This window comes from Lytechinus variegatus, chromosome 18 (assembly GCF_018143015.1).
Source record: "Lytechinus variegatus isolate NC3 chromosome 18, Lvar_3.0, whole genome shotgun sequence".
Taxonomy (NCBI): Eukaryota; Metazoa; Echinodermata; class Echinoidea; order Temnopleuroida; family Toxopneustidae; genus Lytechinus; species Lytechinus variegatus.
Window position 1 is genome coordinate 15,441,434 of NC_054757.1, and position 15,557 is coordinate 15,456,990.

The window sequence follows — 15,557 nt, forward strand, 5'->3', positions numbered from 1 at the left end:
CCCTTAAGAATGGGGTTAGTAAAAACAAATTTAGACCTACGGAATAGTTAGGTGGTATTATGGGTTTTTTTTCTGTTACTCGTCCTATATATATTAGAAAATTTAAATATTACTTTCCATATGAGGTAGCGTAGCTACCGAAGAGGAAGGTTTATCACCCTTCAAAACGGAAACGATGAAGGAGTGAGACATTGTAATGTAGTAAATATCATCCAAAGGCTACTTCAAAATTACAACTTTAAGGAAGACTCTGCAGAGGCATGCGTGGCAAAGCCATCAATTTCCAGGTCTTGCATTTTAGTACTTTTCATTTTTCAGAACGGCCTTCAGATAAAGGCAACGCAGTAGCTTGGGACAGTAAAAACAAATCAAATTCCAGACACCATACTCAATATACTTTCTAAAACTAGTTTGAAGGTCGCTTTGCTAGCGTTCCCATTTGATCATCCAAAAGTGGTTTTCAAAACCACTTCATGTGAACACGGTAAAGCGGTCTTGTTGCTATGAGAACACTCTCGGTGGGGTGACACGCTTCGCGCGAAATTTGAAACCGCAGCGCACTTAATCCACATACAGTGTGTGGAGAGCCCGCTCGAAATGTGCGAAGATCGCTTCCCGAAGAACGGTTCCGCAACGGTTGTGTCCTCATTTATACGCTACTACATCGCGAGGTGGTTTTCTGAACCGGTTTGGAAGATCGCTTCCAATACCGCATCGACGTTCTCATTACTCGTTAAACTAGTTTCCACTAAACTAGTTGCCAGTAAACATGTACTAAGGAGTATTAAAGATCTTTAATTTCCAATGTTTCCATTTACAATTTTCATAGATGGTTATTGTGAGGTCTTATAAAATACACTATTGAAATATTCATATCTATGAATGAACTTTACAATCAACTTCAAGTTTTGCTCTTCTTTTTGGCATAAATCGCCTTCTCAAGCATATAAATTGGACAAAAAATTAATGCTACAATATTGTCCTACCCGAAGGTTTTTGTCTAACTTATCAACGATTCAAAATTTGGTATATTTTTTCCGAAAGGAATTAACCAATTAAAAACGATAAAACAGTCATCGGGCAATTAGAAAAATCAGAAATTTACGCAACATTTTTCAATCTGTTGTCCAAACAAACGAAGAACGTCACTTTGTTTTGCGGTAAGAATAAAGTGCTACTAGACAACCCAAAAATGTTTTTCATGTGTGAATTAGAGGTGAAAATGTTGCATGTCGTAAGGGAAATTTCTGAGTCCCGTACGACACACAACATTTTTACCTGTCGGTCACCTATAAACAAATATTTTTCTTGGTAATCAGTTCTCCACATGACTACCCACGATAACTTTATCACTGATAAGAAATAAAGTTTATTGCTCAAGCAATCAGCTTACAAATTGTTGTCAAAATGTCCCGTAACGACGCGTATGGAATCGCCCCATTACACATTTGTAAGATCGTATAAGGTTCAAAAGATAGTCCAATGCAATTCACAGTATAAGCAATAATTTAGACAACCTTTAAACAAAAGGGCTAGTACGCTCACTAGGGACGATTGCGCTACTTTGTCAACTGGAACGAAATTGGGTTCAAAAAACGACAATTGATTACTAAATTAGAAAATATTTACCATTTTTGGCAAATTGGGTCGAGAAAAAACTATTACAAAGACATGTCTCACATGAAGACAACATCATCCATTTGAGTTCAGTCACCAGTAAAACGTAAACACAGTAGGAATATAAGCCTTGTTGCTTTCAAGGCCGAGTTCGAAGCCGTAGAGGCATCTCATCATCTAGCTAATTTTCACCATTTATTGCATTCCTCTTGGACAAACACAAAACATGTAAATGTGCCAGAATTCACCGAAGGACAGTTACAACTTCACAATCAGATATTTTTTCATGCATGCAGAGTAATATACTACTTTCAGTAGGATTTATTCGCCATTCCCACTACTATCCTATCTCTTTAAATATATTTTCCACAAAAAACAGCTGTCATCGGATTCCCGAGGGATCCCGAATCAGTCAGAGCAGAACCAGATCGACAAGCCATCTTAGTCTTAATATTTAATTTGCAGGAGAATTGTGGATAGGCGTCCTTTCCTGATACACGTTTCCATGGTCTATGTTTTTAAAGTGAAAACCAAAATTGTCCTCAGTGGCACATCCCAAACGACGCCCCCCCCCCCGAATAAAAATGAAAAAAAAGGAAATGACTCTACTGTCTTTCTTGTAAATTTATATCTGCCGTTGCTTGTCGTGTATATGAGCTAATATGGTCCCTGGCCACTCTCCTCTGAGAGTGAGATGAGGGATCAGTCCGGATGGAATGACATTTCAATCTTTCAAGAGTGATTTTGTTTACCACTTTCGGAGTGGAAGTGTAAAACAGATGCGCTCGTGGGGGTGCAGGTGTAAACACCTCCGTTGTAATTATAAGGTCACACCAAAATAACTTACTCTAAACCAACTGATGATAAATCATTGGTAATAGCGTGAGATCTATCGTTGGTCATGGTCCGATTTCGCATGTGTGACTGTATCATCAGTTAAAAGCCTGATTCAAGAGCAAGGTGTAGATCTTGAGATTAGCCCATTTTTAGGAGAAAGAAATCCTCTCAGAGTGGCAGACATCCATGGGGCATAGTAAGAGCGGATTAATAATAATGAAAGCAAATATTCAGCTTCATAGATACTCTATCAGATGAAAATATCTAAAAACGTGGTCAAATGTGTAAAAACGGGTATTACATCGGCGTTTGATAACTTTCAACTCTTCGAGGTGGACCATTCTAGTGTTAAAGTCACACCAACGAAACCGACTCTAAACCGACGGATGGTATGTCCTTGAAAAATATTGTTTGTTAGTCGGTTTGACTGCTGTGAATACTGCCTAGGCATTAAACAACTATCTGGAATTTCAAAAAGAGTTAATCATCACATGGTGAGGGAATGGATTGCTTTAAAATCTTGGAATCTCACAAGGAAGAATGTAAAGCAATTTTGCCTCTTGGAATTTAATTGTTTTTTAAAAGCTTTCCATAGGTAGGTAGGCGTGAGTCATTTTACTTCATTTGTATTCAAACATAGTGCAAATAAGTCAGAGACAAATTAACGGATGAATTGTATTTCAATAATATAAATAATGATAATCGGTGATTGTGAGACAGATTTAAGCATATTAAGATAACAGTATAAAGTAGAACATTATCGAAATCGAATGGGAAAAGCAATGCTTGTGTCGATCTCCTTGAAACTGTTTAGTAATTGCGAATACATGAAAGAGAAAGAGGGAGGAACGAAAATCTTATCGAGGTCAAAAATGTTTCAAGTACAGGCCAGATGCAGGCTAAACCATACCTAGACGTCACTGCCGTGAAGGATATGTTGGAGATTTAGGAGAAAAGAAGGGAAAAGGAAGAAGGAACGAAAACAAATAGGAGACGAGATAACCCACTCCACGGGGGAAAGGGGACGCCCAAATGGTGCTTTACACCTTTTACACCGAGCATTGGTAATAACCGCAATCACCGTTAATCAAGTGACCGTAACGACCGTTGTGAACCGTAGTACTGCCACAATACAGTCGCATTAAACCACAGTAGAGTCGTTGAAGTAGACTGAACAAGAACTGTTCCAAGTATTTCTGAGTAGAACGGTTCTGGCGGTTTTCCGTCACTGATCAGCTCTGACCGTCTTTGTAGCGAATATGCTTATTATGTATGACAATTACGATATCGTGATTGTAGTTTTCAATGTATCACATTTTGTTGCGCATGTCAGGTACTCGGAATGTAACTTACGTAAACATCGGTATTAGCAGGTGCACAGAGTAATTTGTAATATACGACCGTGGACCGACGCATTCGCGGTGATGTATTGGAATGTTTTACATTTCACATTATTTTTTATAGCGTTGGCGTGACTAAATTATGTCGGAAAGAAGAGATGGCGAAATAAATGTATTGGGTTTCAGCATTCTGATTGTAGTAAAATGTTGCATTGGTTGTTGTTACCTGCACATTTTTTTTCTGAGTCAAATCGCGATGTTTATCTAAAATATTGTGTTCTAATTTATTTCCTTTTTCAGAAGCTATTATTCATTCACCATCTTTGTGATTTATCTAAACAGAAGCAACACTATTCTCCAAGAAGGGGCTTATAAATGGCATGCATACCATCGCGTGATACTAAGAGGCGTAATGAGCCAAAATATTTGGGCAAAATTAATGAAAAGTTGAGAGCAAGCAAAGTTTTGACACTTTAATTACAAAAAATAAATTTTGTGATAGATTTTGACAAAATATTCAGAAAATCATATCAGAAGTTTCCATTCTCGCTTTCCATTTTTTTCGTTTCCCTTTTTTCTTTGTCGTGTAAAATGTTGGGGGTAAGAGCCACCCCCCCCCCTTCCACCCGTCAACCTGTATATGCATGGCCAATATAAATCTTTACCATGAATTATCAACTTTACTATCTTTTCTTTGAAGTTGACCCACATTTCTTTTTTATGTAATTTCTAAATTATTATTGTTTATTATGAAGTTTATGTATACATGTGTTTCTATTCGTGTGAACGTCACCTTTACAAGTCCAAGTAGGGGGAGATAGCCTGGGGACCACAAGACTTTTTTTTTTTACTTTTTCCTTTCCCAGGCAAACTGGAGAGGTAAATTAATGTAGGCATGATTGTTTCCTTCCTCTTTGTACTCATGTATTTGTTTTGTACTTTCATTTCTGTTCAAACGACGAATAAAATAATGATCACAATGACAGAGAAAGCTACTCGCATGTGACGTCACAAAATAAAATACTGAAAAAATGGTAACTCTTATTTTTTCATTTTTTTCATCTATATTTTACTGCTCTCATTAAAGAAACTTATCTATATGGTGTACATATTTTTTGCTTTACTTTAGGTCCATCCACTTTGAATCTGCATTTATATTGTAATTATGCATATTATTTCGAAATGAGTTATGTTTGTTGTATTTTGATTGATTGATGGAAAATAAATGAAATGAAATGAAAACAACCCCTTTGAACGCACTTGGTGATCATGAATGTGCATATCCCCCCCACACACACACACACAAACACCCCCAGACGCACACATACCTTTGTTAACACAATGTTGGGAGATGAGCCAAAGACCCAATCCGGTTTGAGTGTTATTTTAATTGCAATTGCTTACTTGGGATGGTTTCACGCATGCAAAACAAATGATTATATGCACGACATAGCAACGCACCTGGCTAGCTCATTGCATAATCCATTTCAAGTGTTTTGTTCTATTTTGGAAACGCCCCCCCCCCCCGCCCCTCTTTCTCTCTCTTTATGGCCGCCATTCATCTATAAAGGAATTAATGACAGTGAATTAATCACAAATCCATTTTAAATGGGATATCCTTTTAAAAAAACAAATGTTTAGTGGTTTGTATCCAAATGGTCCCCTAGTAAATGGTCCGATTGCCAATTGGTCCACCCATCACTTGGTCTAATACTAACTGCCAATAGGTCTAATGCCCATAAGGTCTAATTTCCACTTCGTCTATATGTTCGCACTCTGGTTCTTAAAGAGCTCATTCTGGTGCTACTAGGCCTAAGTAATGAATATTAGATCAAATATGTATAGCATAACTGCAAATTATATAAAATGGGGCTTAGATCAAAATTGTTATCAGGAGAACATGTTGTAGACTAAGATTAGATCATGAGATGACACTAGACCAAATAGGTATAGCCTAACTCTCCGGCATAGCCTAACTGACCATGAGCAGCCCTAAAGCATCGTGGACTTAAAGTAAATTAAGAGATGATTAGGTGTCTAGCCTAACTTCAAAGTACACAAAATGGTAAATATACTACTAAAGTAAGTAGGACTTAGACCAAACTGGTTAGTAGAAGAACAGGTTGTAGACTAAGATTAGATAATGTGATGAGACTAAATGGGAATTTGATAGACGAGGTTGGTGTAGATCAAGTAGCATTTACCTTTTTACAGTTGCTAGGATATATAGGCACGCTAATGACTCGTTAAGTTGATTGTTGTTCCTCGAATAGATACCGTTGATTAAGCACCAATATTCGATTTCATTTCGCTCTTTTCCGGGTTTATTCGACCACAAATGATAGCAGCAACAACCAATGTTAAGCTTATTGATAGCAGTTGTGTTGGCTGTTCCGGGATTTCATAAGGTTTTTCGATTCCTTTAATATTTGTAGTCTAAATCATCAATAGATTGCAAACTATTTGCACTACAGCGTATGCATGTGCAAATATTTATCTGTTGGGAAAAAAAACAAATTATTTATTACATAAAGGAATCATTGTTCCCGCATGTTACAATGACATTCCGTTCATTTTAAGCATTGCACGAATACAATGCCTTAAAAGATAAGAATTCACTAAAAGAATAATTGCATCTTACCTTATAAACCGGTTATCTCGCAAGGCAGTAAGTAACTTCAATTATCAATGTTAGGGTACCACGGCTTGATGATTGATAGAAGATCTTAAACCAAATGCAGCGATCAGTCAATCAATGGAAATGTGCGTGTAATGTAAGCCCTTCGGGTCCCGAAGTTGTTGCAGCCCGTTCACATGCCGAATAAAACATGCGATCATTAATCCGTACACTCTCCTTTGGCAATGTCGGCTAAATTTTCAAGTGCAGACTGTTCTAAACGTGCAATCTCAGTTGAGAAGATGATAAACAAGTTTGTAGAAGAGCCTGGTGATTAAAGCTGCCTGCCTATCAACGATGTCAAACAGCTCCTTATCTCTCCTAAATACACCCAACCGGCGACAAATCACATGTAAGTCGGTGATTGCAAATGTTTGGCGTTGCCCCCGCGATCAACGATATTCCCTCTCTGATTCCGAGGACAAATGTCGTCTGCTACTTTTTGATTCGGAGCGATACACACAATAAGCATTGGAACTCTACATACACACGTATTATGCACACGCAGACGGTATTGTAGCGATAACCAACAATCATTATCGAAATGAACTTGAAATCGACCGGGCTTTTATTTCTATTTCCCCTCCAGCGATATGGCCTATTGTTTATGAGCCAAGTTTATATCAAGTCATGCTTTTATTGCGGGTTGATTAAAATGGCCTTCGAAATGCATCGCCGTTTTCATATATTGCGATAATTTGATATCGGGTGTAGATGTGGGGTTGTAATTGAGTTTCGTTCTGGCGGTGAGCATGCGCATTTAACGCACTGCTGGGTCAGAAGGGTTTTAAAATTATCACATCGAAGAAATAGGTACCTGCTTGCGAAGTACATTTCCCCCTTCTCGATTTCTTTTATTTATCATACATTCTTCTTTCTTCTAAAATCTGTTCTTTTCAACAACAACAAAAATCAGAATTTAGATGAACTTTATTGCATTCACCTTTTTTTCTGTTATCTCAAAGGATGTCTAAATTCTTCTTCTTTGTCAGAAATTTACAAAACAAAACATACGAACAGAGAAAAAAAATGAACATAAAGATCTCGAATTTTCTTTTCAATAAATGATCTTAGAGGTCAAGGTAATACCTGATCATTTTGGGGTTTTTTATCCTTGTCCATTTCCTCTTACGAAATTAAATCATATTGAATGAAATCTCAATTTCTTTGAATTATCAGACATTTTTTTTGCTTCTTCTAAAAACTACCCTTTTCAACAAAAAAACGAAATCCGAATTTAGATGAACTTCATCTGTAAATTGCTTAGACACGTCGTTCCGATGTATTAAGCGCTATATAAAAACGGATTATTATTATATTCAATTTCAATATCATTTATTTTCTCATAAAAATCCATACAAAAACACAACATATACAAAGCATCGTATTAACAAAATAGAAAAACAACAACAACAAATAGAAATAAACATTGGATTGAATATGAGAGGGACAGCAAGAAAGGAACGAGCCTTGTGATTAGCTGACCCTATAACATAATAATCATACAAAGACTTTAATAACAAAGAAAAAAAATCACTAAACTACAACATAAAGGGGGGTGCCTAATATGCCTAAATTAAATTTATACAACAAACTTTATGAATAACTATTTAAAATAATTTGCCTTGATTTTGACTTAAAAACATTTAATGAAACTGATTGCCTGATATCTACAGAAACAGAATTCCAGAGTTGTGGTCATTGAAATAAAATTGAGTTTTTAAAAGATGAGAGTCTTGGCTTAGGTTGATGAAAATCCTTTGCATTTCTTGTGTTGCATCCATTGAAATCCCTATTGAACTTAAAGAATGTTTTGATATAATCTGGCAAGAGGTTATTGTTACATAAATACATAAATATAAGAATTTGAAATGCATGAATATCACAAAATTTTAATACATTCGATTCGACATACATTCAATTCGACAAATATCTCAAATGATGTCTAAATTCTTCTTCTTTGTCATAAATTTACAAAATAAAAAATAAGAACAGTTCTGTATCTGTATCAGAGATAACAATTAATGAATATAGAGATCTCGAAAATATAATATACATATATGTACATTTTTTTTAAGTAACGACAGTTGATGCCAATTATTTTGTATTAGTTGCACAATTACCTTTCTAACTACATTTCCAGAATTTATTTTTATCTATAAATTTAGATTTTAGAGCTGTGAAAACGAATGTTTGGAAAGTACTAAAACCCACAAAACAAGTTATACGATGTTATTAGAAACGTCATCAATCACTATCCATCAATCGTAAGAAAATAAAAAAGAAAATCATTAAGTTCTGTATGTTTTTAAATCATTCTGATCATTGTACAATATTACAATCGTTTATTCCTATTCCATAATGAACACATATTCTTTTTAAATCAAAATTCCATGATGATTGGAATTTTCCTTCGCATTTTCATCTCAAATAAATAATCTTAGGGGGAATACCCGATCATTTTGTTTTATTTTAAAATATCTTCCATTTTCTCTTACCACACATACGTAATTAAATCATATTGAAAAAAAAAATCATTGATGCAAGCCACAATCATTTACTGAATCATGGTTGACATCATATTAATCCATGAAGAGAAAAACAATTTGATCATCTCGATTTATGTATCTTTTATATTGAAATAAACCTTCTTATATACAAACTCTTCCCCCCCCCCCCTCCTCTCCCTCTCTCTTTCTCATTCTTTCTCTCAACTTTCCTCTATTCCATTCGTTTTACTTTTTCGCATGTAATTATGTTCAAAGTAGGCCTAAAGGCCAATCCGCTTAGTGCGCCGCTCTTTCCTGTCCTTTTATATCCACCATCGGCCCTTGCTGATGACTTGGCGCGTCTTTAAGCCCCTTTCACAATTGACGTACGACCATTTGAGACCTTTTGGTCGTGCGACAGGCTGCAACAGGCATCAATCGCCAGTCATCTCATAAGATCGCACAGAGGCTTTCACAGTTGCAACAGCTGTCGTACAACAAAAACAACCAGTAAAACCCGTTGCACGAGTAAGTTGATTATGATCCTATTGTGCTCGTGCGTTTACATGCGAGTGTTGCACGAGAGATTGCGAGGGGAACGGTCGCATGCATGCGAATGAAACGGTAGTGCAATATATGTTGTAAGCCGTTGCGATCGGTCTTGCAACAGTCTTATGGCCCATATATTATCGCACCCAGTTGCAAGACAGGTCTCTGTACATGTAGGTCGCTAGCATATGTGCAAGTGTTGTATGACCTCCAGTCGAGTAAATGCGACTACTTTTTGTGCCACCTCTCGCATCAAGTCGCACAACGTTGTACAACACTCGCACGATAATTTCCCGACCGATGGTACGACCTGATGCGAGTGAATCGATCGTATTTGATCGCGTTCGGATTTTGAACATGTTCAAAGTTCAGATGTGACCAGTCACGACCACCCCGAGTTCGTGCGACCGTCTACAATGACTGCGAGTGCTCGCAAGACACCAAGAGATCGATCGTGCAACAACAAGAAAAAACTGTTGCAGGCAGTCGTAAACTGGTCGGACGTCAATTGTGAAAGGGGCTGAACGGTCGCATACGTGCGAATGCAACGTTGTAAGCCGTAATTTCGATCGGTCTTGCAACAGTCTTATCGCACCCAGTAGCAAGACTGGTCTCTGTAGGTCTCTAGCACATGTGCGAGTGTTGTACGACCTCCAGTCGACTAAATGCGACTATACGTAGTTGTGCCACCTCTCGCACTAAGTCGTACAACGTTGAACAACACTCTCACGATGATCGCCCGACCGATGGTACGACCTGATGCGAGTAAATCAATCGTATTTGATCGCGTTTGGATTTTGAACATGTTCAAATTCAGATGCGACCAGTCACGACCACCTCGAGTTCGTGCGTTCGTCTACAACGACTGCGAGTGCTCGCAAGACACCAAGAGATCGATCGTGCAACAACAAGAAAAAACTGTTGCAGGCGGTCGTAAACAGGTCGGACGTCAATTGTGAAAGGGGCTTTACATACACACTGTTTTAGATAGAATCTTTATATGGGCGTTTACCATATTTATTGCGTGGTTCAAACTGTGTAGACAACATGATATGAAAGGGGAAATTTGGAGCGCAAAGGTCATTAACCTATGGTGCACCGGCCACCATGAGTTAATATTATTTTTCGTATTACTTATGTTGGGGAAATTGGCGAACTGGGCGTTGTGACGTACGCCTGTAATCCAAGCTATGTGGGAAGTTACAAATTGATGCAGAGGTTCGAGGTTCGAGCCCTGGTCACGTCTTTCGGATGGTGATGGATCCTGATAGTTAATTTTCACCGTTTTGCATGTGTTATGTTTTTCCCTTAAACCCCTTTAAAACATCCAACCTCTCATTCCTATCCTGAATAAAGAATTTTTCGTGTACATATTAGGATGAACTCCACTATTGGTCAAGACTCTAGTGTTAACACAAGCGATGGCACCCTCTGCCATAAACACATATTGCTTTTAAATTGAATTACCCATTACATTGCTCATAATATCCACTACTATATCGCCTCATCATTATGAGCACGCTTAATGGATGTTGTCTATTCCGCGGAGAAGCTACAAATGGGTGCCGGGATACATGTCCTCCCACAATTCCGTCCCCATGCGTGATGCGTTCTGACATGATATTTCGTCAAAGTTAAATACATTCCTGCACTCTCTGAATTGCTTTAACCAATAGGCCCTAAATTGGTTCAAACTGAACAAAACAAACTTGCATGAAACAAATCTGAATGTATTGAATTGGCAATTAGTATATTTCAATTTAGCCATTTTGATAAAATATTTTCAGGGAGTGTGGATTTCACGTCAAGGGTTACTCACTATCCTGATCAACACCGACATACAGATGGGGGGGGCTCGATACACTGGACGCCAGCGGTGTAATGAGCCGACAAATTTGAGGGGGCTATATATGGCGTATTTTTAAAAAGTTGCGAGCGAATGAAGCGAGAGAGAAGATATTCCGACATTTTTATCACAGCGATCCAATTTGTGACAGATTTTGACATATTATTTAGAAAATAATACCCTAGTTTATCCTTCTCTCTTTTGGGGGTGGGGGACAAGCGCCCCAATCCACCCCCCCCCCCCTACATGTACGCCATTGATTGGTACACGACCAAGAAAAAAGGAGCAATGGGAAGAAAGAAAATAGTGGAATATATCCTTTTCGGAAGAGTCTGTCACAAAATTAGATTTTTATATTTTGTCTGTGAGCATTTCTTTTTTATTTCGCCCCCCCCCCCCCCCATCCGCCATGTTGTACCCCCAGACTAAATTGCGAATTATTTTTTTTATACAGTTGTGTTCAAACTGCAAGTCTTTCTGAATCAGTTTACCTGTCCACAAAATCTTTTAACTCAAGACCACCAGCACCCCCCCCCCTCCTCCGGTACGCTTATGTCAGTCACACCGACGAAACTAACTCCAAAACCAACCGATGATATGTAACTCGAAATAATGTAAGAGCTTTGATTGGTCTTGAATCGGCTTTAACGGTGTGACTGCGGCATTTATCCCTTTCGGAATACGTAATAGCTGTGATCGGCCTGGATTCGGATTCGCTGGTGTGACTAAAGCAGGGGGATATATAGATGTCCATTGAAGTACCATTGCCTACACAAGAAGGGCAGGCTGGACACACTACAGTATGTAATTTCACTTTCAATGAATAAAGAGGGCATGAACCCTGTTCAGAAGCAAGAGTCTCATCGCATCTCACTTGATCACGTGATAGCTTTAAAGCTTTCAAGAGATGGTTTCAAAGTAAAGGCATTCTAGATTAATCCTGTTCACAGTTACTGCTGCATGTCGCTGCCTCTGGCGACGGTATTAGATGTTTTTCTGCACTGATTGGAAATAAAGCAACACAAAAACAAGCAAATAAATGAATATATACATGACTGGGCAAGAGGGATCGACATGATCTTGAAAAGATTAGAGGATATTTCGCAAAGATTTAAAGCCCGTCGCATGCTACGCGATCTGACCAGGACGCGATTGATGAACAAATCGCGCTTTGCATTTTTGCATTTTCCAAGAAGTATCTTTTTTTAAAGTTTGGCATAATGCTCAGAATACTAAAATCTGAATTCTGCTGTGTTAAAAAATTTTGGTCGGAAAAAAAAATCCAAATTGACTTAAAGTCGCAACCTAGGATGACGTCATTACGTTTGGGATTTATATCAGGGTCCTAGCTTTTATTTCTACAGGGAGGCTCAAAATAGGCGAAAATATACGACCTAATTCGGATCATAATAATTTTATTGGTTAGAATGTAGACCTAAATATCAAATGTTATTAAATTTCTTTTGAAATCGGATCGTAAGGGATCGTAAGGCGTGTACCGGGCTGAAGTGTGACTGAAATTTGCACTTAAATTCCCAGTTGGTTTCGGTATATAAGACGCTTCCCCGCATTGGTCAGATGAAGCTCAGATAGTACGCGCCCAGTGTATCAACCGGTATCAACAAATGATCGAGTGCGCATTGGCAATAATACCATGGTCACATTTGTTCTACGGCGGCCGTACGGCGAGTCGAAAACAGCCGTTTTAACATTTTTGTACCAGCTAACTATAGGTTGTTTGAATAAAATTGAATAAAACGGCTGTTTTCGACTCGCCGTATGGCCGCCGTAGAGCAAATGTGACCAAGGTATTAAGCATGACTTAAGTCACACTTAACTCTAAGTGAAACACCGCGAGAACTGTCGTGATTGACGTGACTCCTGAAATGGAATGAGATACAGATCCAATAAATTATTCAGTGGAAACGCACTTGACAGAGACTGAAATAGTCAAGAGAAAGGTGTTGAAATCAATGTTGAATGATGGAAGAATGGCTCGTGCGGATTTGAAATGCCATTCAATGAGATAAACTCAAACAAATCCACCCACCAGTGTCACCATGGTAACTAAAAAGGCGGCAGTCAAAAGACACACAAGAGTCCTTCTGCTAACAGAAGAAAAACACTGTCCCGATAATGCCAAGTGTTACCGTAAACATCACGCTGATTGCGTGGCGCGGCAATGGGAACATACTTACACCGGACTTGTTCCAATACGGTCATTGTCATATGTGTATTTTAGGTTACTCAACCAAGAAACATTATTGAGATGCACCTAGGTAAAGGCGAACATTTCACTGAATCAAATAAAAACGTCATGTCTTATTTCTCTCCTCTAGGCTCCAGTAGGCATTCGATAAGCCATATTGGCTTTATGCTGTCTTTGCTTTTGCTTGTACGTATTTCATCACCCCTCTATATTTCTTTGTTTTTGCCTATCTATCGCAAGGTTTGCTTTCGTAACAATATGCCATCCTACTTCCCAACGCAGCGTTTTGTATTTCTTGATTTCGCGCCCTTTTCTCATCTCCCCGAGTGCACGTCAAGACACACTTACTTATCTTCTGATCGATCGCTTTATCCATTGACCGTGATCGCGACACCGACAGGAAATAAACTGCGCTATCGAAGAACAATGTGACAAAGGGTTTCTCTCCATCATTTAAAAAAAAAGAAGATAAAAACTACTACCAATGGGTGAAAAGATCTCTGGATAGGTGGCGGTCAGAAACTACATCACCGCATTAAGCCTACACGTGGGGGCAGTAGCGTACCCAGGATTTTTGAAAAGGGTTCAAGCTGAATGAAATGTGGGGTATCAAAAATAAATCAATATATCAAATACATTTTTTTTTATGGTTAAAAAAATTAAGGGGGTTGGAACCCCTGTAACCACCCTCTCTGTACCATACTGTGTGGGGGTGTCGATCTTGACATTACAAAAGAGAGATTCGAAAGGTGATAATGCACTACTTACAACCACAAAATGTACGAAATACTTATATCCTCAACAGACGAGGCGTGTATAGTACGTCAACCATTTTAGGGTGATTTTTTTAAGCAGAGCATGATTAGTGAAAACTGAGCGAGCGAAGCAAGCAAGATATTGAGGGAAAAATCAACTTGTGAGCACTTTTTCGCAAGAGTGATATTCTCTTAAGTGTCGTAGGTCGGTCTATTTTTTATTTCAATACGTAATTTTCCGAGAGAAAAGAGTATCAGCTAGAGTGAGGTTCATTCGGTCAATAATGAGATTCGATGCAAATTTTAGGTATAATGCCAAAAATGAATGTTTTATTTATTATTCACATAAATATTTTATCAACCAAAATACCATATGGCCAACTCGCCGATATTTTTGTGGTATCCAGAACCCCTAGCCCACAAATACCGGTATTTTGGCAGATATTTCAAAACCCTTCTAGATTGCGGTCCTTGGCGACTAGTAAATTGTTGATTTACCCATCAAGCATGTCAAGTCCAGGCCTGGTTTCGTGTTAAAACTTTGCATCGGTCAGTTGGCACCGCACTAGAAGTAGCAATCCGTGTTTGATCTTCAGATATTAAGACCAGACACAAAAAAGGAGATCAATATTTGATTCCAGCAAACTTTGAATTAAAAAAAAGTTCAATACACGACCTTTTGAGATGAAAATGTAAAAATACATCATCACATGAATGCCAAGGGAAGCATTGGATGTCCATATATTTCGTTATTTCATACACAACGCGTTTATGTAACTCTCTTTCCCTATTTAAAAGATTAAAACAATACTTTACTTCAAAATATGTCTATTTAGCAGCTTGGTTACCCAATTATTGACCCTCTCAAACATGTGTTACTTATCATCTTTTATTTTGTATAAATTCTTCGCCCCTTACTTATGTCACCTATGCTTTTGTTTTTGTTTCGGTTTTTTTTTTTTTTTGCTTTTATTATGATATGTACAGTAGCCTCAAAATAATAATTTTATATGTTAGGAGACTTTACAAGGTCACTATTAGCTTTATTTTGAGTCCTCCTATTTAATTCCTTATATTATCATACAGGCTTAATTCATTCGAATGTCATTTGTATTAAGTGTCGGTTTTGTATGATTTATTTTCTTTATTATTAGTCTATATATATACTGGATGTGTATATTTGATGTATGTTTAGGTACTCATTGTTTTTAGAGATGAAATGAATAAATGAGCTGAAC